This window comes from Mirounga leonina, unplaced genomic scaffold (genome assembly GCF_011800145.1).
Source record: "Mirounga leonina isolate KUSES-001 unplaced genomic scaffold, KU_Mleo_1.0 Mir_165, whole genome shotgun sequence".
Lineage (NCBI taxonomy): Eukaryota > Metazoa > Chordata > Mammalia > Carnivora > Phocidae > Mirounga > Mirounga leonina.
In genome coordinates, this window is record NW_023270415.1 from 14467737 (window position 1) to 14492016 (window position 24280).

The window sequence follows — 24280 nt, forward strand, 5'->3', positions numbered from 1 at the left end:
GGTTAATGGCATTCCTTCACTTTGGAATGCCCTTCTTCCTCAAACAAAATGCCAGTTACTTTTAGCCACTTCTTCCTTTTGGTTCCCGTAATACTTGAATATCTATTTAGTGCTTTTTCATTCTATTGTAATTAGTGTGCAAGTGTTCTTTTTCCCCACAAGCTAAGTCCTTTGAGAGCAAACAAGACAAATGCAATAAAGCTAGAAAAAAGAAATAAAAATGGTAAAAGAAGAACAAAGAAAAGCAATTGTGCCAATAATAATGTCAGTACAGCGATAAAGGCAATTACTATAATCGTGCACAAAACCTAGCTCTGAACCACTTATTAGCTGATTTAGTCATTAATTCATTCACTTCACAAATAAATTTGGGGTGAATCACTTATGCATAGCACTAGGTATTGGAAGGCAACTAAGAGCAAGCTCTGGCTCCTACTCCCAAAAATTTACAGGAATAAGTCATATACTTGAAATAGTCACAGAGAAATATATACAGCAGTTCATCATGAAGAGCAAAATTTCTCCTGGTTCTAAATTTGAGAGAAATTTCCCATTTGGGACATTATGTAGGCCTTATTGAGTGGGACAAGAGATAAGGACCTCAACAACGCTTTCATCATAAAAATAGGAGCAAAGCTTTAGATGTCTGTTAATTAAAGCATAATATTGAAAAGCAATTACTACCCCCCACTGTATTGTAGAGACCTGTTAAATGGTTGTTGAAATCAAGCACTGTTGTCTGATTTTGTCAGTCTTTTTACCAAATATAGCCAAACCCATATCCAATAGTATCATTGACATCACAGTCAAAATGGTTTTGTGCATTCGTTTGAGATATTGACACTAAGAAACCTGTATCTGCCAGTCCATAATATTAGTTTCCTATTGTTACTGTCACAAATTACCACAAAACAGTGGCTTAAAACAACCACATTTATTTTCTTATAGTTCTGTAGATTAGAAGTCCCAAAGAGTTTGTACTGGGCTAATAGTTGGGGTGGCAGGACTGGTTCCTTTATGGAACAGAATCTGTTTTGTTGCCCTTTCCAACTTAAGAGGTCACCCACATTCCTTGGCTTGTGCTCCCCGTTCGTAAAGCCAGTGATATTGCAACTCTCCGGGCATTAATGCAAAGTCACATCTCCCTGTGACTACAGCCAGAGAAGATCCTCTGCTTTTAAGGACCCATGTGCCTAGATTGGGCACAACTAAGATAATCTAGGATAATCTTCTCATTTTAACCTCCTTAGTTTAATCAAATCTGCAGAGTCCCTTTTGTCATACAAGATAATATATCCAATAATTTGAGGATTAGTGTGAGGACATTTTGGGAACCGTTATTCTTGGGGCCACACCATTTTACTGGCATATTCTAATTTACATTGGAGATCGTGACTTCCCAACTATCTGTTTAGGGGAGCAAAGCCCATGAGGTAAGTCTGGACCCTTTCCCTAAAACAACAACGAAAGTTATATTTCCTTAGTATCCGTGGCTAATTATGTAGGGATGTGTTTGCGTGTGTGACCAGGTCACATACATTTTTCTCCTGTTTTGCAAGGTTAGAAATCAGAAGAGAATGTCTGGGGTGACCATGTCTAAATCTGCTTCCTTACAGGGAGGATTGGAGGTCCCTCCCCTCCTCCCCCATCTCTTTCTAATGCTTTGCACTTCCTTACTCTACACCTGATAGAGGATGGATAATGGGTTAAAAGCATGTACTCCATTTCTTTGATAGAAGCCAAATGAAGCAATATACATACCTACCAGTGCTGGGAAGCTCTTGCAGAAATGACTGGTTTTTATTGCTAATGTAAAATGGTTTTGATTGTGAACACACTGCTTACGCGATCTTCTGAATAAAGATAATTTTGCAATGTGTGAATAATGTCCCATTGTTTGTCAAAGGGTATGAGTGGTTAAAAAAACATATTTCTATTATGTGTTTGTCAGCTTCACTTTTGAAACCATCTTGGATACTGTGGATACAACCAGATGGATGAAGATTTCCGATTTGAGTCTGGAATGTGAACAAAGCATACAATGCTCCTTGTGCATTATGAGTTCTTCACTGGGATTTATCTAAAACCAGTATAATTAGTACCTCAGCATCCATCTAGTTCTGCACACAGTAGAGATTCAATACATACTTATTGTTTGAATAAGAAAATAATGTTTCAGTTTTTCTCCCTAGTCCACAGCTGCTTGATGGTATTCTTCCCAGTCAACCCAATTTGAATCAGGTAGAAATGATTGACATGCCTGTCAGATCAGTGTCTCATACTACAGTTGTCCATGACATATCTCAGGTTGATGCCCACTCCCAGTTCCTTACAAGGCTCTCTGCTGAATACTGTCGTCTTCTTCCACATTTAAAAATTATACACCACTGGTTGGAGCCACAAAACTGTCATCTGTCTCTTTTCCTTTTTTTTTTAGTGTCCCAGGATGGATAGAGGAGGCATCATAAATATGACCATCTCTTCCTTTCTATTATAAACCTGCTTCCACATCCCACAGTTGGAACAAATTATTCAGCAGATTAAAAGATTTTCCATGTGGGATCTGTAAAAGTAACCATCCTTGTACCAGGCTGCCCATGCCAAGGGCCAGTGATAAAAATAAGGGCTTGCAGAAAGGACATATAAAGAGATGGGGCTGAGATGGCATCAGGTTACCTTCCAAGAGGTTCTGTGAGCTCATGCTTTGGTGCCTGAAGGTGCTGTGTTATGGTTCCACAGTAGAAAGTGATGAAAAACATCTTGGTGTGTTGTTTCTCAGGCTCAGCTAAAACAGACATCTGTCATAACTTAGTGATTGGGCTTCCCAATGGAAGCCGGTACATTATTATTTCTAGAAAATCATTCCTCTTATGCCTCCTCCTTAGACAGTCATTGAAAACTGTGTGTTGGGCTGGGAAGGAAGCAGGTCTGTGAAAACCTGGAGATTTTGGTTAAAGAGCAGTGAGGTCTCCCCACAAATGCAAAGGAGCACAAGGAAGTGGAAGGCAGTCCTTTCAGATGCTAAACCTGAATTGTTCCACGCCAAGGCTTCACAACCGAAGAATGGGGTTTGGTTAGTTATAGGGCATTCCCTGTTTTCAACACTTTGCTTTAGACCCTTTTCGCCCCTCCATCCTCTACCTTAGACACCACTTTTTGGATCCTCTTTTACTTTCTAGCTCACTCAAGCCAAGAAGCAACCATCGATCTCCCTTTGCTGCACTTCACCAATGTCCTGTCCACTGTCAGTTTAGGCTGTGGCTCTTGCGACCACGGTTGGAGCCATGACAAGCCATGCCAAGCCCCTTCATGTGCTGGGGACCAGTTAGATGTGCCTATTTGATGGGTTTGTTGGGAGGAGCCCCCAAAACAATGCGATTCTAAATGCTTGGCCAGCTTCCAAGACCTTCTTCCAAGATGACATAGTCAATATTCTACAATGGTGGTGATTTAGTCCCTCATTGTCCTCACCTCTCAGCCAGACCCTTGTCATCCTGCGGGTTTCCTTACGAGTTTTCTTTCAGGATAGAGATTTCTGAGCATGGCTTTTTAAATAAGTGTTTTTTTAAGTTGAAATTTTGTTGAAGTATAATGTACATACAGAAATATACACCGATTGGAAGTGTATAATAGGATGACTTTCCACAAAGTAACACACCAATATAAAAAACACCTAGAAAAAGAGAAAAGATTGCCATTATCAGTACCCCAATGCCCCTTCTTGCCCCTTGGCAATTCAATAGACTTTTAAGAAAGGATCTTTTTGGAATCCCTTCACTTCTCTCCACACTCCTGTATGGACAGTTAGGTACTATCTTTAGTGAGGAGGTGGCTTTCTCTCTGGGGGTGTAGCTTGCAACCTTCTTAGGAGAGCAAAACACCCAGAACGAGGGAAGGACAGCTAAAGGACTCTGCGGAAACGTGTGCAAGATCGGTGTGAACTGTATCTGTAACACTAAGACACTGATCAAAGGCAGTAGAAGAAGGGAGTGCAATGGGTTTTTGTCAAGGAAAGCTTTGTCAAAGGCTGAGAACGGCATTTATAGACACATTTCTTTGTATCCCTCACCTCACTTCATAGTTTGTACCACAGACCCTGCTTTTCTGTCTCAGAATCAGGTTGACCACCCACCGTGCCATCTGTCCAGGTGAAGGGTCCCACCCAGTGAGATTTGTGGCCCTTGTTCTTCACATCCTTTATCTGTCACTTTCTCTTATGTCTGTGCTCCATAGGTTAAGCCTTCCTTTATTGCCAATGTTGCCTATCCCTGGCCTAACAAAAACAGCCATGGGTGTGGGATGCCTGATCTATGGGCTATTAATGAAATCAGCAGTGGTTGCATTCTTATCTTGAAGCACCATAAGCATCCAAGTGCCAGAAGTGTGCTATGATCACTAAATTGCCCTGAGATACGGGTCCACAGTTCCAGTAATATGCCATTTGCCATGAAACTGTGTCTGAAATTGCTATTAACTCTTTCCTCTGACCTTGATTATTCTCCTAGGAGCTTTTTTTCTTATCATAACTCTCCTAAATATTACATTTTTCCATACATCTCTATTACTAGCTTCATGTATAGCAAAACTTTTAGACATTTTATTAAGTAGCTCAATTTATTAAGGGCCTACTATGAACAAAACATTGTATTAAGCACTGGGAAATTAAAATAATTTGAACACGGATCTTGTCCTTGAGCAAATTAAGATCCAGCAAGGGATATAGGACATGTGTATAGATACTTACGTTTTAAATAGTCAGAGATTTAGAGAAAGGGAAATAGATGGTTGAGTGATGAGAAATGGGAACAATTCCTTAGGACTGGGAAGAAGAGAGAAAAGCCCATAATGAAAGTGATACTTGAAAGTTGGGTTGACTTGGGACATATGAATGTTTGGTAAAGGAACTCCTGGCAGAGGAATCAGAATGAATAAAGGGAAAAGTGAACACACAATGGAGTCTGTTTGGGAAGAGTGAATAGTTAGGTAATATATCTGTTAGAAATGTTTTCAGATGGAACAATAACAAACAGGGTTAAACTAGTTTAACCTGGAAGGACCTTCAGGGTTTATTCTCCAAGGAGCCTGCAGGTAGTCGGTCCTGGGATCTGCTGTGTCATCAGGGACCCAGCCTTCTCCTGTTCCACTCCATCATCCTGAGCACGTTGGCTCTTTGGCAGTTTGCCCTGTTGGGACTGAGTCTCAAGTCCATCTCCAGGCTAATCATGGGGAAGACAATGGATTTGCTATGATTGTGTTAGACCAATTGTGACTGAGTCCCTTACAAAAACAAGGTTTGCTACCAAGAAGGAGGAAGAAGAGGAGGAAGGTGAAGAAAGGGGGAAAAGGACATGAAGAATAAGAAGAAAAAGTAAAAGAAGAATGAGGACGAGGAGGAGAAAAGAAAAGGGCTTAAAAGTTGTGCTTTTGGAGCATAGTGAGTGATTCCTATGTGTAATATTTGGGGGGCATATTATGGATAAACCCCATGTTACTAAAATCCAGTTTTTGTCTTCTTATTTGACCTCTTCTTGGAGTTTGACTCTTGACGCACCTTCCTTCTCTGTGTCAGCCCTTCTCCTGTGTTCTCCTCCTACAAAACCAGCTACTCCTTCTCAGTGCAGTTTCCTGGTGCCCACTCTCTGATTCCCACATAAATGGCGGTGCCTCAAGATTTCTGGCCAGTTTCTGTCATTGACTCACCCCTTCTAAAAGAACCCACATCAACTTATCAGGTCTACACTTAGACTTGCAAGCTTCTAGCACAAACTCTTGACTGTGCTTTCCTCCCTGGTCTAGCTCTACATCTCCCCCCATACTTCACACAGATGGTAGAATACCACATCCTTTCCTTGGTTCCATTCAACAAATAATTCCTTATTCAAGACTTCAATTAAGAGGTATTTATTTCTGGAGGCTTTCCTGCAGTTTGATTTCTGTGACTCCCCTCAGGGTCCCTGTTCCTTCAATCCACTTTTTGTGGTATTTATCTCACCATATTGAGTCATTGACTCAGTCACCAATGACTCTCTAAGTCTCTCCAAGGCCATCGTAACCTGCCCACTCCAGGCCACTATTAGCTTCCATCCACATCACTGGAGAAATCTTTTTATTAGTCTCCCTGCATCCTTTGGCTGTTCTCCAAACTGTGCTTTAGGCTGCAGCAAAAAAGATCTTTTCCAAACAAAAATAGTATGATGACTATTCTCTGCTTAAAACCTTTCAAAAGGTTCTTGTTATTTTCAGGAGACAAAGATCCTTGCATTTCACACAAGGCCTGACAAGGAGTCTCTCTCTTCCACTTTAACTTACATTTATCTCTCTCTTGCTCTCTCTACCAAAATCCCACTGGCCTTCTGTCATTTACTCAAAAATGCCATGCCATCTCCTTCCTACACAGTGTCTTTACAAATTTTCTTTCCTTTGCTTGGAATATTATCTTCCCCACCTTCACCAAACTAACTCCTACTCCTCTATCGGATTGTGGCTCAAGAAGTACTTCCCTGAGGAAACCTTTCTTAGCATTCTGGTCCACATCTTCAGGGAGCCGTGTCTCCCTCATTCACTGTGTTTATCTTTATTCATAACCATGGAATTATTTTTAGGATTATTTAAATAATATCTCTTTCTCAATCTAAATAGTAATCTCTGTGAAGGTATCAGTTGGGTCTATTTTACTCATGCTTATACTCCCAGTGTCTTGCATGGTGCCTAGCATGTAGTAGATGTTCAATAAATATAGTTTCTCTTAGCAAAAATGAATGAGTGAATTGACTTTCTATTTTATACCATGAAATTCTAGAGAACTGAGATAGTCTTTATTTAACAGGACATCCCCAGGACCGTGGAGAGTTCTTTTCCATGAAAATTACTAAAATTATCAATGGATGACTGATTTAGTAAATGAATGATTGTGAATATCAAGCTAATGAATTTATGACTATCAGTGGGAGATTGTAGGTTTGTAAGGAGTTTATTGCCCTGGTCAGCTCATCCCTGATACTGTCCCCTAGTACTTCTCTCATCCTCCTAACCCATTTCTTTTACCCCAGTCTTTTCTTTTCAATAATTATTGAAGGCCTGGAAATACGTTCTCATTTTCACCTCCTGTGATGAGACCAAGGAAATAGGGCCCCTCTAATATGTGACCACGATTTCCCTGGTTTTAAAGGATTTGGTGTTTTAGATCCCTCTTACTTCTTTTTCAACTTTATAGTCAGCTCTGTTTGAGCTTGATACTTATTTTGGGTTTTAGTCCTCTGAAACACCTCCCTTGATCTCAAATTCCACTTTTATGCTTGCTCATCCTTTCATCTAGAAGCTGCACTGGGGACACAGGCACTTCACAGGACGCCCACAAACCCAAGTCCTAAAGGGCAGTGTGCATACCACAGTTACTGATCCTGAGAAATCTTCATTAGTAATGAACAAACTGCGTATTGGACTGTTGGTATCTGAGCTGCTGCTACAAATAAAACCATGCCTTTCACGTGGAGAGTCTGTGTATGTAACCCCAGGTGTAAGGTCTGGTAAATCCTCAGTTTCAGCCTCACCTTGGCTTTCCTTTCTGATCAGGAAAACTTTTATTTATCATGTTTTCATTTCCCCTGAACAGGTAGTACATTACCAGCAAGTGACTATCTTCCTAAGAAGTATTTAGAAGCAAATAAAAGTAACCACAAAAAAATATGGCAGCAGGGTGTATGGGAAACTCACTAAGTAAATGAGTTTATCACACTATTTGCTTTCCTACTGGCATCGTAAGAGCCATTTCTGAAGAAAAAAAAAAAAAATATATATATATATATATAATATCAAAACAAACTGAATTGGACAGCTCAGTAAGCATCACGTGCATTTCCTTTGGTACACAATTATTGGGGAAAAATCAATCTCTTGTCAGGGTGCCTGGGTGGTGCAGTCGGTTGAGCGTCCGACCCTTGGTTTCGGCTCGGGTTGTGATCTCATGGTCATGGGATCAAGCCCCCCATCAGGCTTAGAATGGAGTCTGCTTGGAATTCTCTCTCTCCCTCTGCCCCACCCACTCATGCTTTCTCTCTCTAAAATAAATAAATAAATCTTTAATAAATAAATTAATTAATAAATAATAAACCTCTTGTCAAAGAATTTGCATTCCTAGCAGACAGACACCCTATTCAGCCTCAGGTATGTAAATAGTGACAATGCATTATAATAAATAGATGTCTCACACCTTGCTAGGAAAAGAATATACGAAGGCCATTTATGCAATGAAATGTAGTGCAGGATTCACGCAACACATCTGCAGAGTTGCAGCTCATACTTAGCAACAGACTCTTTTTTTTTTTTTTTAAGATTTTATTTATTCGGGGCGCCTGGGTGGCTCAGTCGTTAAGCGTCTGCCTTCGGCTCAGGTCATGATCCCAGGGTCCTGGGATCGAGTCCCACATCGGGCTTCCCGCTCTGCGGGAGGCCTGCTTCTCCCTCTCCCACTCCCCCTGCTTGTGTTCCTGCTCTCGCTATGTCTCTCTCTGTTAAATAAATAAAATCTTTAAAAAAAAAAAAAGATTTTATTTATTCATTCGAGACAGAGATGCAGAGAGAGAGAGAGCATGAGCAGGGGGAGAGGCAGAGGGAGAGGGAGAGGGAGAAGCAGGCTCCCTACCGAGCCAGGAGCTGGACGTGGGGCTTGATCCCAGGACCCTGGCGCCCCTTAGCAACAGACTCTTTACTCAGATTTTCTAGAGGTAAGGCATGAGAACAGTTATTGCCAGGATATGTCCATTTGTATTTCTGTATTCTAAACTTTTAAATATTGCTTTTCTAAAGCAAATTTCCCTATTGGAATGCAGTTAACATTACACATAAGTTTCTCTACATGTCATCAGAAATTGTGTTTGTGTAGTGAAGATATATAGAGTCAGGTCTTTTCTACTGGGTTAAGTATAACTTAAATTATAAGCCAAATTATAGATTTACTGATAACAGCAGCTCAGTTTCTTTTTAAATGCAGTATCCTTGAATTGTACATCAAATAAGGATATATCACTGCACTATTGTTTTTGTCTGTGCATATTTTCAAGAAGGCAAATTATGCTAAATCTAAAGAAAACAAAATTGTGCCAAAGGGTCATTTTGATTTTAACATTTGTTTTATACTCATCACTATTTTAAAAATCTATTTAAGTTGTTATATGTACCTCTAACATATTTCTGAGTTCCATAGAATGAACCCTCCACATTTTACTTCCCCTCTCCTAAACCATCTCTACCTCTTCCATGCCATGAACAACACTATAGTATTTTTATGCATATTCTGTCATGAAGGCAATGTGTGTGTGTGTTCATATCCATTGGGGCGATTCTAAGTTACACAAAAAATCAATTTCACGAAGTCCTGCCAGATTGTTTTCCAGAAAGGTTTTATTAATTTATACTTTCACCCTAACTCTGCATGGGTTTTTGTTTCCACACATCTTCACCAGCACTTGGTATTATTTGGGTTTTCTCGTTTTTGTCCCTCTGATGGAAGTGAAGACATATCTTGTTTTAATTTGCATTTATTAAATTACTAGTGAGGCTGAACAGTTCTTCATATGTGTTAGCCATTTGGATTTCAGTATGAATTGCCTGCTTATATTCTTTGCTTGCTTTTCTGTTGGGTTTCCTATCTTCTTCTTGATTTGTAGTTTTCTTACATTTTGAAGTTACCACCTCTTGCTTATTTTAGACATTGTAATTCTTTTCCAGTCTCTGATCTGTCAACTTTGCCGAAGGGACCTCCTGCTGAACAAAAAGTCAAAATTTAGAGGTGCCTGGGTGGCTCAGTTGGTTAAGTGTCTGCCTTTGGCTCAGGCTTTGATCTCAGGGTTCTGGGATCGAGCCCCATATCAGGCTCCCTGCTCAGCAGGGAGACTGCTTCTCCCTCTCCCTTTGCCCCTCCCCCCACACTGGATTTTTTTCTCTCTCTCTCTCAAATACATAAATAAAATATTTTTTTTAAAGAAGTCAAAGTTTAGGGGCGCCTTGGTGGCTCAGTCATTAAGTGTCTGCCTTCAGCTCAGGTCATGATCCCAGGGTCCTGGGATCAAGCCCTGCATCAGGCTCCCTACTCAGCAGGGAGTCTGCTTCTCCCTCTCCCACTCCCCCTGCTTGTGTTCCCTCTCTTGCTATGTCTCTCTCTGTCAAATAAATAAATAAAATCTTAAAAAAAAAAAAAAAGCCAAAGTTGAGATGTACTCAAGTCCTTCAATTTTGGGGGGACATATAGTTTGTATATTTAGGATTTTCAAAATTTTCTTCTATTTATTCTTATATTAACCTTATAGTCCTACCTCTCACAATCCATTTCTAATCATGATTACCTTTCTTATCCATCTTGACCTGCCCCTGCCCCTGTGTGGTTTAAAGTTAGGATTCAGGGGTTTTTTTTTCTTTAATTGGTAAGCAAGTTTTCTCCCAATACCTTATGCTAAACAATCTATCATTTCCTCATTGATGAATGGTGCCAGCATGATCATATATCAAGTTAATATAGTTACGAAATATTTTTTTGCATATATGGAGATATAGTTATCTTACACCAGCACCACACCTCTGTTTATTATTACAACTTTGAAATATGTCCTGGGGCACCTGGGTGGCTCAGTTGGTTAAGCGACTGCCTTTGGCTCAGGTCATGATCCTGGAGTCCCGGGATCAAGTCCCGCATCGGGCTCCCTGCTCGGCAGGGAGTCTGCTTCTCCCTCTGACCCTCCTCCCTCTCATGCTCTCTGTCTCTCATTCTCTCTGTCTCAAATAAATAAATAAAATATTTAAAAAAGAAAAAAGAAAAAAAAAGAAATATGTCCTTATATATGATAAAGGAAGAGCCTTGTTTTTGCTCTTCTTTGCCAGAGTAACCTAGGATTCACATTACTTTGAAGTTAATTGTCCAACATCTTCGAAAAACTTTCTCTGCAAATTTAATTTGGCAATGCTCAAATTTACAGATAAGCTTGAGAAAGATGAAGATCTTTAAAGTATGAAACCATCCATCCATTAACAAAGTATATTTCTCCTTTTTATGTAAATATGGTTGACATTCTCTAACAGAGTGTTAAAAATATACTCTATACAAATCTTATAGGCTCTTGGTTCAGTTAATTCCTAGATAGTTACTAATTTTACTCTTATTATAAATCTGTATCAGTAATTCAAATCTTTCTTTTGAGAATCAGCCCTGTGGATGTACCCAACTGCCACATTGACACTTCCATTCTGGAAATCTCTTTTTGAACTTCTCGTGTACCCAACTAAGAATTTGATCTTTACCTCACACTCAAAATGCCTCCCCCTTCGGTCTTCTACATTTTAATAGTTGGGATCACTTTCAGCTCCTTCCAGATATCTAGCCATATCGATCTGGGGCTTGATCCCAGGACCCTGGGATCATGACCTATTTACTATTTACTGATCTTCAACCTGTTCTCTCCTCTTCTTTACCATGCCATTTAATCCATCATTAAGTTCTATTTTAATGCCAAAATTAATTATATAAGAGTGTTTTTTAAATCAAAATTGTTACATAAATATTGATTGAACAAATGAGTGATTTGTTGTAGTCATTTCTTTCCTCTGATTACACAGGTTATGACTTTCAGATTGTGGCAGTAATACTGTTCTTGCTTAGGCATAAAATAAATTAATGCTTTATCACAAGGACAGTGGCTTTTCTACTAAGCGTACTCTCAAAACTGCAGTGGATATTAAGAATAGTCTAAATTTGTCGCTGTAGTAATAAATATCCCTAACTTCTGAAGATTTATTTCTTATTAAGCAAAGTCTGCTACAGGTTTAGGTAATTCTTCAAGACAGTCACCCTGCACACTGTTTTGTGGTGATCCAGGCAAATGAAGTCTTCACCATCCTGGAGCCACATAATCTGGAAACTCACAGCATTTCATTGACACTGAAGAGAAAAAGAATATTATATGGCCTTTCATCAGTAATTAGAAGCTTTGGATAGAAGTGACACATTTAATTTCTACTCATTGACCATTGTCCAGAACTGGCACCTAACTACAAAGAAGCAAGGAAGTTTAATCTCCCATGAAGAATGAGATGTGGGCGAACACTAGTAGTTTCTACCACACAGTGTGCATGACCAAGAAAGTAAAAGCAAATAAATATTCTCATCCGTAACCAGATGCCCTTCCTGTTTCCTTCCAGCACTAGCATCTTGCAATGCATACACTTTGTTCTCTTAGGACCATGGATTTTAAGTTCTCCTGAGATACTGTGGTCAGTAGTTTGTTTACAATGGATCTATTATTTTTTGAAGTATAATTACCATACAGAGCTATCTTGGTTTTGGTGTACAATATAATGATTCAACAATTCTATACATTTCTCAGTGCTCATGATGATAAGTGTAGTACTCTTAATCCCTTTTATCTATTTCACCCATCCTCCCACCTACCTCTCCTCTGGCAACTACCAGTTTGTTCTTTGTATTTAAGAATCCATTTTTCTTTCCTTTTTTTTTTTAAGATTTATTTATTTATTTATTTATTTATTTATTTATTTATTTATCAGAAAGAAAGGGAGAGAGAGAGACAGAGAGCAAGCACAAGCAGGGGGAGTGGCAGGCAGAGGGAGAAGCAGGCTCCCTGTGTAGAAAAGAGCCAGATGCAGGACTCAGTCCCAAGACCCTGGGATCATAACCTGAGCGGAAGTCAACCGCTTAACCGACAGCCACTCAGGCATCCCAAGAATCTGTTTTTCTGTTTGTATTTTTTTCTTTGTTTATTTGTTTTTGCTTCTTGACTTCCACATACGAGTAAAATCATATAGTATTTGTCTTTCTCTGTCTAATTTCACTTAGCATTATACCCTCTAGATCCACCCATGTTTTTGCAAATGGCAAGATTTCATTTTTTTATGGCTGAGTAATATTGCATATTATATATACATACTACATCTTCTTTATCCATTCATCTATGGATGGACACTTTGGCTGCTTCCATATCTTAGCTATTGTAAACAATGCTGAATAAACAAAGAGGTGCGTATATCTTTTCAAATTAGTGTCTTCATTTTCTTTAGGTAGACACCCAGCAGTAGAATTACTGAATCATGTGGTAATTCTATTTTTAATTTTTTGAGCACCTCCATACTGTTTTTCACAGTGGCAGCACTAGTTTGCATTCCCACCGACAGTGCACGAGGGTTCCTTTTTCTCTACATCCTTACCAACATTTGTTATACCTTTTCTTTTTGTTTCCAACCATTCTGACATGTGTGAGGTGATATCTCATTGTCATTTTGATTTGCATTTCCCTGATGATGAGTGATGTTGAGCATCTTTTTTGTGTGTTTATTGGCAATTTGTATGTCTTCTTTGGAAAAACATCTATTCAGTTCCTCTGCCCATTTTTAATCAGATTATTTTTTTTGGTGTTAAGCTGTAGAAGTTATTTATATTTTTTAGATATTAATCCCTTATCAGATATATCATTTGTAAATATCTTCTCTCATTTAGTAGTTTGTCTTGTCATTTTGTGAATGGTTTCCTTTGCTGTGCAAAGGCTTTTATTTTGTTGTGGTCTCAGTAGTTTAGTTTTGCTTTTGTTTTCCTTGCCTAAGGAGACATATGTAGAAAAATGTTTCTATGGCTGATGTCTAAGAAATCACTGCCTATTTTTTCTTCTAGGATTTTTATGGCTTCAGGTCTCAAATTTAAGTCTTTAATCCTTTTCGAGTTTATCTTTGTGTATGATGTCAGAAAGTAGTCCAGTTTCATTCTTTTGCATGTAGCTGTCCAGTTTTCCCAGCACCCATTTGTTGAAGAGACTGTCTTTTCCCCATTTTATATTCTTGCCTCCTTTGTTGTAGGTTAATTGACCATACAGATTTGGGTTTATTTCCGGGTTCTCTATTCTGTTCCATTGATCTATATATCTGTTTTTGTGCCATTACCATACTGTTTTGCTAACTACAGCTTTATAGTATCCCTTGAAATCTGGGATTCCGATGCCTCCAGCTTTGTTCTTTCTCACAATTGCTTTGGCTATTTGGGATCTTTTGTGGTTCCATACAAGTTTTAGGATTCTTTGTTCTAGTTCTCTAAAAAACGTTGTTGGTATTTTGATAAGGATTGCATTAAATCTGTAATTGCTTTGGGTAGTATGAACATTTTAACAATACCGGTTCTTCCAATCCATGAGTATGGTATATCTTTCCATTTGTGTTGTCTTCAATTTCTTTCATCAGTGTTTTATAGTTTTTGGAATACAAGTCTTTCACCTTCTTGGTTAAGTTTGTTCCTCAGTATTTTGTTCTTTTTGATGCAATTGTAAGTAAGACTTTTCTTAATTTCTCTTTCCACTACTTCATTATTAGTGTACAGAAAGATTTCTGTATATTAATTTTGTATCCTGTGACATTACTGAATTCATTTATTAGTTCTAGTAGTTTTTGGTGGAGTTTTTAGGGTTTTCTATGTATTTATCATGTCATCTGCAAATAGTAAGTTTTACTTCTTCCTTACCAATTTGGATGTCTTTAGTTCTTCTGCTTGTCTGCTGTGGCTAGGACTTCTGGTACTATGTTGAAAAAAAGTGGTGAGAATGGGCATCCCTGTCTTGTTCCTGATCTTAGAGAAAAGGCTCTGTTTTTCACCATTACATATAATGTTGGCTGTGAGTTTTTCATATATGGTTCCAAGTATGTTGCAGTATGTTCCCTTGAAACCTACTTTGTTGATGATTTTTATCCTGAATTGGTGTTGTACTTTGCCAAATGCTTTTTCTGCATCTATTGAGATGACCATATTGTTTTTATCCTTTCTCTTGTTAATGTGATGTATCACAATGATTGATTTGTGAATACTGAATCACCCTTGTATCCCTGGAATAAATCCCACTTGATTGTGGTGAATAAAGATGAAGGAAATCTTCCAAGTTCATTCTATAAGCCAGAATTACCCTGAAAACAAAATCGGAGAAAGACACTACAAAAAAAGAAAACTACAGGCCAATATCTCTGGTAAACATAGATGCAAAAATCCTCAACAAAATATTAGCAAGCCAAATCCAACAATACATTAAAACAAAGGGTCTGTCTTTAATGCTTTTTTTTTTATTAAAGACTTTATTTATTTGAGAGAGACAACATGAGCAGGGTGGGGGGTGTGCAGAAGCAAATTCCCTGCTGAACAGAGTCCACCGTGGGGCTGGATCCCAGGACCCTGAGATCTTGACCTGCGCTAAAAGCAGATGCTTAACCGACTGAGCCACCCAGGTGCCCCGAGTCTGTCTTTAATGTTTGCTTTTCAGAATTTCATTAGAAATGAAAACTATCCAGGAGAATATATCTATGTCTATGTGTGTGTATGTGTGTAAAACTATATCTATATTCATATCCATCTATGCCTATATCTCCCACTTCAAATGGCATGGGACTCACAGCATGAGCTCACCTGACTGGTCATTTGCAGCCAAATGAGTTGATTGTAAGAGCAGATATTGAAGGGTCAAGTGTATTTCAGCACCTACAGATGCCCAATTGATTCCATCATTGAAATAGATTAATGTTTGACTTTGGGCTATAGGTAACCACCCTGCATTTCAGTTCCTTCACTGCGAAGTACTAATAGTACTAGAGCCTACCTCCTTGGGATGTTGGAAGATCAAAAGATAATGCATGTGAAGAGCTTGGCACCGTTCCTGGCACACAGTAAATGCTAAGTGATGCTGGATATTAAGGATGTATGATTTCATCATGTTATAAACATTTGGCTTTAACTTTTGGCATCAAGAACATTAGGCATCAAAAGATTAAAAATTGTTTTTCTAAAAACACAGTAAGCCTTACTTTCTTATACCATGACTCTTTTTTTTTTTTTTAAGATTTGATTTACTTGACAGAGAGAGAGACCACAAATAGGCAAAGTGACAGATAGAGAAAGAGGGAGAAGCAGGCTTCCCACTGAGCAGAGAACCTGATGAGGGACTCTTGATCCCAGGACCCTGGGATCACAACCCGAGCCAAAAGCAGATGCTTAACCAACTCTTAAAGTTAAAAGGAGAGACCAAAAAGTGGACTCTGAAATATTTTGTCTGTGAATTTGAGTTGTTCGTAAATGTCCACCTAAATAATCTCAGCTTTGCTAAGACAGCATAAAGAAGCAAATCTTTCCATGACCTGGATTCTAGCTGCAGTTTTCTGCTAACTAGCTACAGGATTTAGAGGTGACATTAGTGCTTGGGTCCCAGCTTTGTGAGTTCTCCCATGAAAGGATTTACTAGGCAATCTCTCAGAGTCATTTTAGCATTCAAATTCTAACATTTAATAGCTTCAACAATGTGCAAGGCAGATAGACTTTTCATATGCATAAGGACTAAAAAATACATCCCGCAATATTTCATGTAGACTTGTGTACCAGGTCATGTACACAGCAGGACTTAAGACACCCAGAAGTTGTAGACACAATCCATGTCCTCAGGGAGTTTCGGATAGCAGCATGGTTACATTCCTGTCGGTGTTTGCATATTTTAAAAAAATGAAATAACAAGAGGCTGGTATTTCAAAATGTCGAGGAAGATTTGGAGGGGAAAGTTAACTTGCTAAAATTCTCACGATGATTCATTAAAAGATCTGGAAATAGGCATCTCATGTCTTCTGTGTGCATCCTCCTGGGTGCTCCTCTGTCAGAACAGGCCAGATTCACTTTCCTGACCCTTACAATGGTGCTGTCACGAATACACCTCACATCAAAGAAAAGCTGCCGGTCATTACATGTTACTTTCTTAGAAGATCAGAATCCGTGAGAACATATAAAATATTAATGCTTATGATCACAGGGGGTACACACATAGAATGTTCTTTTAGTATGATTAAAAGACACCTGAAGGGGGTTCCAAAGGGGAATTAAAACCAGCTTTTAACTTAAGGTGATAGAAGCAAACACCGACCCCTGTCCCCCCCAAAAAATCAACTTTCTGTGGGCATCTCTGCATGATCATCTCTCCTGGACAGAGTTGGGTCTGGCACTGGGCCCTTTCTTAGCTCTAATTTATGACGTATTTAACATTTTAATAAATCATTTCCAAGTTATAAAGCTGCTAATATTTTTTTTTTAAGATTTTATTTATTTATTTGAGAGAGACAATGAGATAGAGAGAGCATGAGAGGGGGGAGGGTCAGAGGGAGAAGCAGACTCCCTGCTGAGCAGGGAGCCCGATGCGGGACTCGATCCCAGGACTCCAGGATCATGACCTGAGCCGAAGGCAGTCGCTTAACCAACTGAGCCACCCAGGTGCCCGCTGCTAATATTTTTATACCCAGTTGCAATCGAAATAGCTTCCTAAATTTTCAAATTGCCAAGACCTCTTATCTCTTTGAATTTGGCCTTGGAATACAAGTCTCAAGCCACAAACTTGTGCACACACATCACACCATACGTAGCCCAGCATAACCCTGTGCAGATGGGCCTCTCTGAGGCCTTCCCAGACCAGCCAGACATCCTGAGGACTTGTAAAATTCCTTTTGCAGCATTTTCCCTTTTTTTTTGCAGACTCCCACTTCCCACCAATCATATGCAAGATTTGAAACAAACAAACAATACAAAACAAAAGAAAAAAAAGCCCTTAAAGTTGACATGCTTGTATACATTAGACACTTAATTTTGTAACTAGTTGGGAGTGCTGAGACCATATAGAAGACCTTAAATTCTTTTTCTGGGGCTGCTTCTAATCATGACCTTGTGGTACAACATTTAAAATCCTGCTGTTCCAACTTCCTTCCTTTCCTCTCTCAACCTTTTAGTCCGGTGTCAGATTTATGATGCTTATGAGGGGTGAGATAATAAGGGATAGAATGCCCATTGAAGGGATTCTTTTCAGGATTGTGAGTAGTTATATGAAGAACAGTTTTTTTAAAAAGGTAAAATTAGCTTTGATGACATATTTTGTTTAACCCAGTGTCTTAGTTCACGCTGCCAGAACAAAATGCCATAGACCTGGTGGTTTCAAAAAGGAACATCGCTCACGTTTTGGGAGGCTGGAAAGTCCAAGGTCGCGGTATCAGCGTGACTGGATCCTGGTGAGGGCTCCACCTTCATGATCTAATTACCTCTTAAAGGTCCTACTTCCAAATACCATCACATGGGGGATTAGGGTTTCAACGTAAGAATTTTTCTGGGGAAAGTACAGAAACATTCAGCCTACAGCACCCAGTATATACAAAATATTATAATTTCAGTGTATAATCAATATGAAAATATTAATGAGATACTTAAATTTTTCTTTTTATATTAAGTCTTCAGAATCCTCTGTGCGTTATACACTAAAAGACATCTCAAAGTGCGTGCTAAATTTTCATCAGCAATACTTGAACATGATTCATGTCATGGAATTTACACTTGAAAAAGTAGATGCGGGTGCCTGGGTGGCTCAGTTGGTTAAGCGACTGCCTTCGGCTCAGGTCATGATCCCAGGGTCCTGGGATCGAGTCCCGCATCGGGCTCCCTGCTCGGCAGGGAGCCTGCTTCTCCCTCTCCCACTCCCCCTGCTTGTGTTCCCTCTCTCTCGCTGTGTCTCTAAATAAATAAAATCTTTAAAAAAAAAAATTAATTAATTAAATTAAATTAAATTAAAAAAAAAGTAGATGCGCAAACCCGAGATGTCCCAAACATACTTAACATCTTCCAAACACTGTAGCAAATACCAGTCTTAAGATCTAAACTTAAATTTCGTACAATCAAATAAAATTTAAAATTCAGTTTCTCAGTCACACTAGCCATATTTCAAGCGCACATATGATTGGTGGCTACCACAGTGAACAGCATAGAGACTTCTTTATTTTACTCAGATCTGGTTAGACTTTGCTGGAAAATAATATTTACCTCTAGAGTTAAGAGCTAGGGAGAAATAGAGGGAACTTTGAGAAACAAATGAAAGTCACCAAAAAAAAATTAATATTTTAAAAGTTTTGTGAGAGTATGATCCACCAGGTAGGAAGCAGCTTCCTTTCCTGTGGAGAATATGTGATACAGGGATTGTTAGAAACGCCCTTCTCCATGGCACGCCACAGCCAGACATAATGAATAGACTTCAGCTCTAAAGGGAGAGATTGTTTGGCTGTGAGAAAAGATTTCTTTCCGACTCTGAGTAGGAAGTCATGAGAGCGCTGTCCCCAGAGCTCATTAAAATTCGGGCAAATGTACCTCTGTCTGGGATGATTTAGTTGCAAGCTTCCAGAAGGACCAAGGGATTGCATCGGTGTTCTCTCAGGTCTCTCTTCCCGCTCTGATTCTCTGATTCTGGGATAACCCGGGGGTAGCGGGACCACATGCCAGCTGTTTTTAAAGTGTTGCTATTGGAAGAACAATTAATCTGTGTGATTACGTGACTGGTTCCACAGAGTTTTCTAACTTTTCTTTTCCTTGCTTGGGAATGTGTTAATAATGGAACAAGTGCTCAGCTATGAAATTAGGAAAGTTCTGGAGTGGTGGAGGAGTCCTTTCCATGGCCAAAAGTGTGCTCATGGTCCATTGACAGTAAATCCTATGTGTGTCTCTGAGGGGCAAACACACACATCTCATTTAAATGGTCTGCGGAAGACTGCTGAGGCCAAGGACACAACCATGTTGAATTAAATGCAGAGTCGGCCCATTGATCCCACTTGGAAATGATCTTGGGTAGCTTTAATTGTTGGCAGTGTAGTTGAATCATGGGCAAAAAGAGCGTCTTGGATCTGGACCTAGACTGAAGCATCCATTTCTCCATGACATCAGTTCTAGTTTATCTCAGAAGATTCATTAATCCAGAGTACTCAGGACTTGCCAGTTCAAGAAAGAATGATTCTAGAAACTAGAAAACATCTCTGGCTGATGTCATCAAAATCTTTATTCCTGGATAAGATTTAGTTAAGGTTTTCCCTAAGTCGTTTTACTCCTTAGTACAGGGAACTCTGAATTCTTAAATGTTATAATTGTTTTTAAAACATTTTGAATATGAAACTGAAAGTTCTCAATGTTTTGGCTGAGATTAGGCATGAGTTCTCTGGATGAGAGAGTTGTTAGGAAGCAGTGGTGGCAAGGACATTCAAGTTGCGTGGCGACTCTAGTCCTCTCCTGGAGCTGAGAGTAAATAAAAAGTAAGGAGTCCAAAAGGGCAGCAGTCTAGGATTTGCTCTGAGGTTAGATCCCACATATTCATACATGAAACATGTACTCATTTAACTACTGTGTTTGATAAGAGAGGGCTGGGGAACGCTGGCCCTCGGACCATACATAACACAGTGACCAAGTTTGCCAGTATTGAACACGTTCCTCAATATTTGATTTACCTAAGCAGATGCAAAAAGTTAAGGCAGTTTGGTGAGAGGAGAACAGCTAGGCAAACTTGTGTGAGAGAGTAATTAAAGAGCCCCCTGGCTGTTTGCTGCTGCATACCAGAAATCAAAACGTTTAGAACTGGAAGTATTTCCCTGGGGCAGGAAAAGTAAAAGGGTAAGGGCCATACTGTAGGCATGCACAGCATTACCATGAGCTATCACAGTGAAGGATCTCTGGGTTTTATCATGACCTGGGTTTTACCAGGGCTCTGAATGTTAGAAGAGGGTAGGGAGGTGATGCATCAATAGCAAGTATGTTTCACACTTAAATGTATGTTCAGCTGTACTTAGGAGCACGTAGTGGAGCAAGGATAAGGGAAAACAATGAGTTCTGGCTATGATACCAACGACACTACACTGGAGCCAAGACTATCCCAAGCCTCACAGAGAAAAGGATGAATTAGAAAATCCAGGTGGTTTATCCAGCCTTATTGTTTTATAGCCCATTGTTTTATAGAGTTTTAGCAGAGCCACAAGGGATTTCTCCTGTGTGACTTTTTGGTCCTCGAGGATGATGATCTGGTCTTAGAGTAATGGTAGTTACTTTCATGTCATAGTCCCTATAACATTGAGCTGATGACAAGAATTGTTATGTCAGTGGCATTGATAAATCTAATACTCTAGAATAGTTGCTGTGTATGTATATGAAAAACAAAGAAAGATGAACAAAAGAAGTATTAAGTTCATCACACTAAACCCAACAACAACAAAATTCTAGCTAATATATCTTGACCAAGATTTTCAGTCAAGACTTAAATGGTTTTAAGAATAACAGACATGCTGTATCTCTGAATTGTCTAAAGATTCACGTTGTCATCTCCAAAGTTTTCCACTGCAGAGATTTATGCTGTCATTAGAACTAATTATGAATTAGTGATTGATTCATTTAGGGAATAACTCAACCAAATGGCAGTGAATTGAAAAATGAGCGGCCCTGAAGGGACACATTGGCAGTGATAACGAATTCTACCTGCTGATGGGAATCAGCATAGGTTGCTCAGAAAATAGCCCTGGATGGAACAAATTATTCACGTTTAGTCCACAGTGAGTGGTTTCCTCAGCCTTGCACTACTGACATCAATTAACCCTCATGGCATTTTTCAATTATTTGAAATCTCCAGGCATACCCCATCCTTCTAAGGTAGCTATCCAGAATTTTCAAATTTGTTGTGCTTTCTTTGCAAAGGTTTTAAACTGAACAGTTGTACTATTTTCACTCTTCAGTCTTTTTTTTTTTTAAGATTTATTTATATATTTGAGAGGGGAGGGTGAGAGACAGAGGGGGAGGTAGAGGAAGAGGGAAAGAATCCCAATCAGACTCCCCACTGAGCCTGGGGCCCAACATGGGACTTGATCCCACGACCCATGTGATCATGACCTGAATCGAAATCAAGTTTCAGATGCTTATCAGACTGTGCCACCCAGGCTCCCCTCACTCTTTATTCTTAAGAGCACTCTGTCCATCCCATGTTGGTGACTTGTTTGCTCTCACTACTGAGTATATCTTGAGATCTTATAAAATGAAAGCAGGCATTCAAAGAATTCTTGAAATACTCTGGCTTAATAGCTGCATTAGTTTGGTGATATACATGGTTGTATTAAAGATGTATTAATTGCACTTAAGGATTGATTTTGCTGAAGGGTCCATAACAAAGAAGCCACGCAGAACCATCTATTGCTCTGTCGCGTCATCCTTTACAGAGGCTACTGTGGTGGGGGGTTCTCAAAAGGTAAATGATTCCGTATAAATTTCTTCAATTACTAACAGCTTTATAATCCCTGCTGTGAGCCACCAACTACACTCAGATTAGCTTTAATGGGGAGCTGTGTACCAAGAATTCTGCCACAGAATCCCCTAAGGAGAGCTGATTACATTTTTTCAAATGCTTACTAAGGGATGCATACTTAAGAGTGAATTGTAACCTTTTGAAAATTGCCATTGTCAAAAGAAAAAACAAATACTGAGTAGTGGGAGGAGGCGGAGCCAATTGCATAACTAGAGGAAAGGATCACATCAGAAGGACCCCTTGTTCCTGGTAAACCTGACAGATCATTCCACGGAGTGAGTAATCACCTTTTTCTCTTCTTTTTTCCACACCAGCTTCTTGCTCTTCTTTGGAATGGAATAGAATTTGGTGCTGATTAGAAGGGTTTATATCAAAACTTTCATTGGAAGAGTTCCTGCTGTCTTTCACCATATAAATAATTGAAAATTATATTTAATTTATTTTTCCAGCCCATATTTTCTCCATTAAAAATTTAATTACATAATTTTACTATTACACTTGACCCAAGTGAGTGGTTTCAAGATTCATTAAGTAAATCTCTGTATTTAAGTTAGGTCAGTTCTTAATGTTTTCTCCATAAATTACACATGGAAGATGGTTTTCCGTGGTAAACATGCTCCTTCCATGGGTGTAACCACACCATAATTACCAATCTTCTCTATTTCTTTCTCAAATAGGAATCTAGCACTGTTGTTTCTTCTATTTGTCAGGACTGCAAACATAGACTTTGCCAAAACACATATTATCTATACTGACTTAGGAGTCAACAGGAATAAATAAGCACAATTTCCTCAGAGTTGAGAGGAAGGAAATGAAGGATAGGTAAATTAAAGAAGTGGATGTGTTGCACATGGTTGAGTGTGGGGGTTGGGGGGAATAACAGGAACCTGAAACTTCCCCATTCTCTCTGAAGCAGGAGAGGTGTCCTGTCTTGGAATGGGAGCAATGGGGCACGGAAGAATTACTGTAGAAACAGGAGAGATAGAAGTTGAACTGGTGCTTGTGGAAAGTTGCCAGACAGGCCTAGGGATAAGATGGGAAAGTAGAGCTCCCTGAAGCAGGAAAGAGATGGCCAAGAGATATTTGGAGAATATTAATCTGACAGCAGTAGACAGCAAGAAAGACGGCAGGATTGGGGGCCTAGGATTAGAGAAATTAATGAGGAAGAGAACACAATGGTCTAAGAATGAAATGAAAGAACCACAAGCAATAGGGGTTGTACACAAATAGAACAGGGATCCCACAAAATAAGACAAAAGAAGAATCAGTTACATTTGGTGACTAAATATGTCAGGTGAAGAAGAGTCGGGGTAGAAGAGTCAGAGATGATGCTGAGATTTCCTTCTTAGAGGACAGGGATTGTGTCCACCTCACTTTGAATTCCTGGTGTTGAGCACAGGGTACATATCACACCTAACACTTAGAACACATGCTAAACAATCTATTATTCACACTTGAAATGAGACCAAGAAAACTCCAAATTTCTATATTAAGTAATAATATTTTATAGGTGAGGTTGTGGAGGGACTAACAAATTATGGAGATGGAATCCTCCTTCTCCACTATCCTACCATTAATAATAATATGCATAATTACTTTTATTATGAAAAGTAATCAATAGAACACCTTTGATGGGGTATCAGAAAGAGGAGGCTATTCTGTGAGGAAGAGGATGGGTTTTATTTTAGAGTTTGAGTCAGTTGTAGATCATTTAACTGGAAATGTCCAGAAGGCAGTTTAAAAAGCAAGCCTGGAGCTTCAGATTGAGATTGTAGTCAAAACTGATGACAGAGATTTATTTTTCTCACTCACTTTTTTTTCGTTTTATTTACTAATTTATTCTTATACACCTCACTTCACTCCAAAAGGGATTTGAGGCAGTTTATAAAAACACTAATATTATCACTACATGAAATAAATTCATTGGAAAATTTGGTTGGAGAGGTATGAGTAGGAAAAGAAAGCCGTGCCAAGCGCGAGTTTATTCTGTTGCTCTGTTTCACACTATTGCCAATGGTGATCACACACTTGGTTGTGTGGCCAAAGCTTCCAGTGGTCAAAGCAAAGAGGAAAATAAGAACACTTATAAAATTTACAGGGTATAGAGGATCAAATAAAACCAGATGTCAAGAAGTAGT

The 24280-nt window shown here is 39.1% G+C and overlaps 1 protein-coding gene across 1 annotated transcript in view; it reads left to right on the forward strand.

The window, feature by feature from the left end:
- The window catches only part of NKAIN3 (sodium/potassium transporting ATPase interacting 3), a 626030-nt gene that overhangs the window by 251645 nt on the left and 350105 nt on the right, over positions 1–24280 (forward strand). The window lies entirely within an intron of this gene.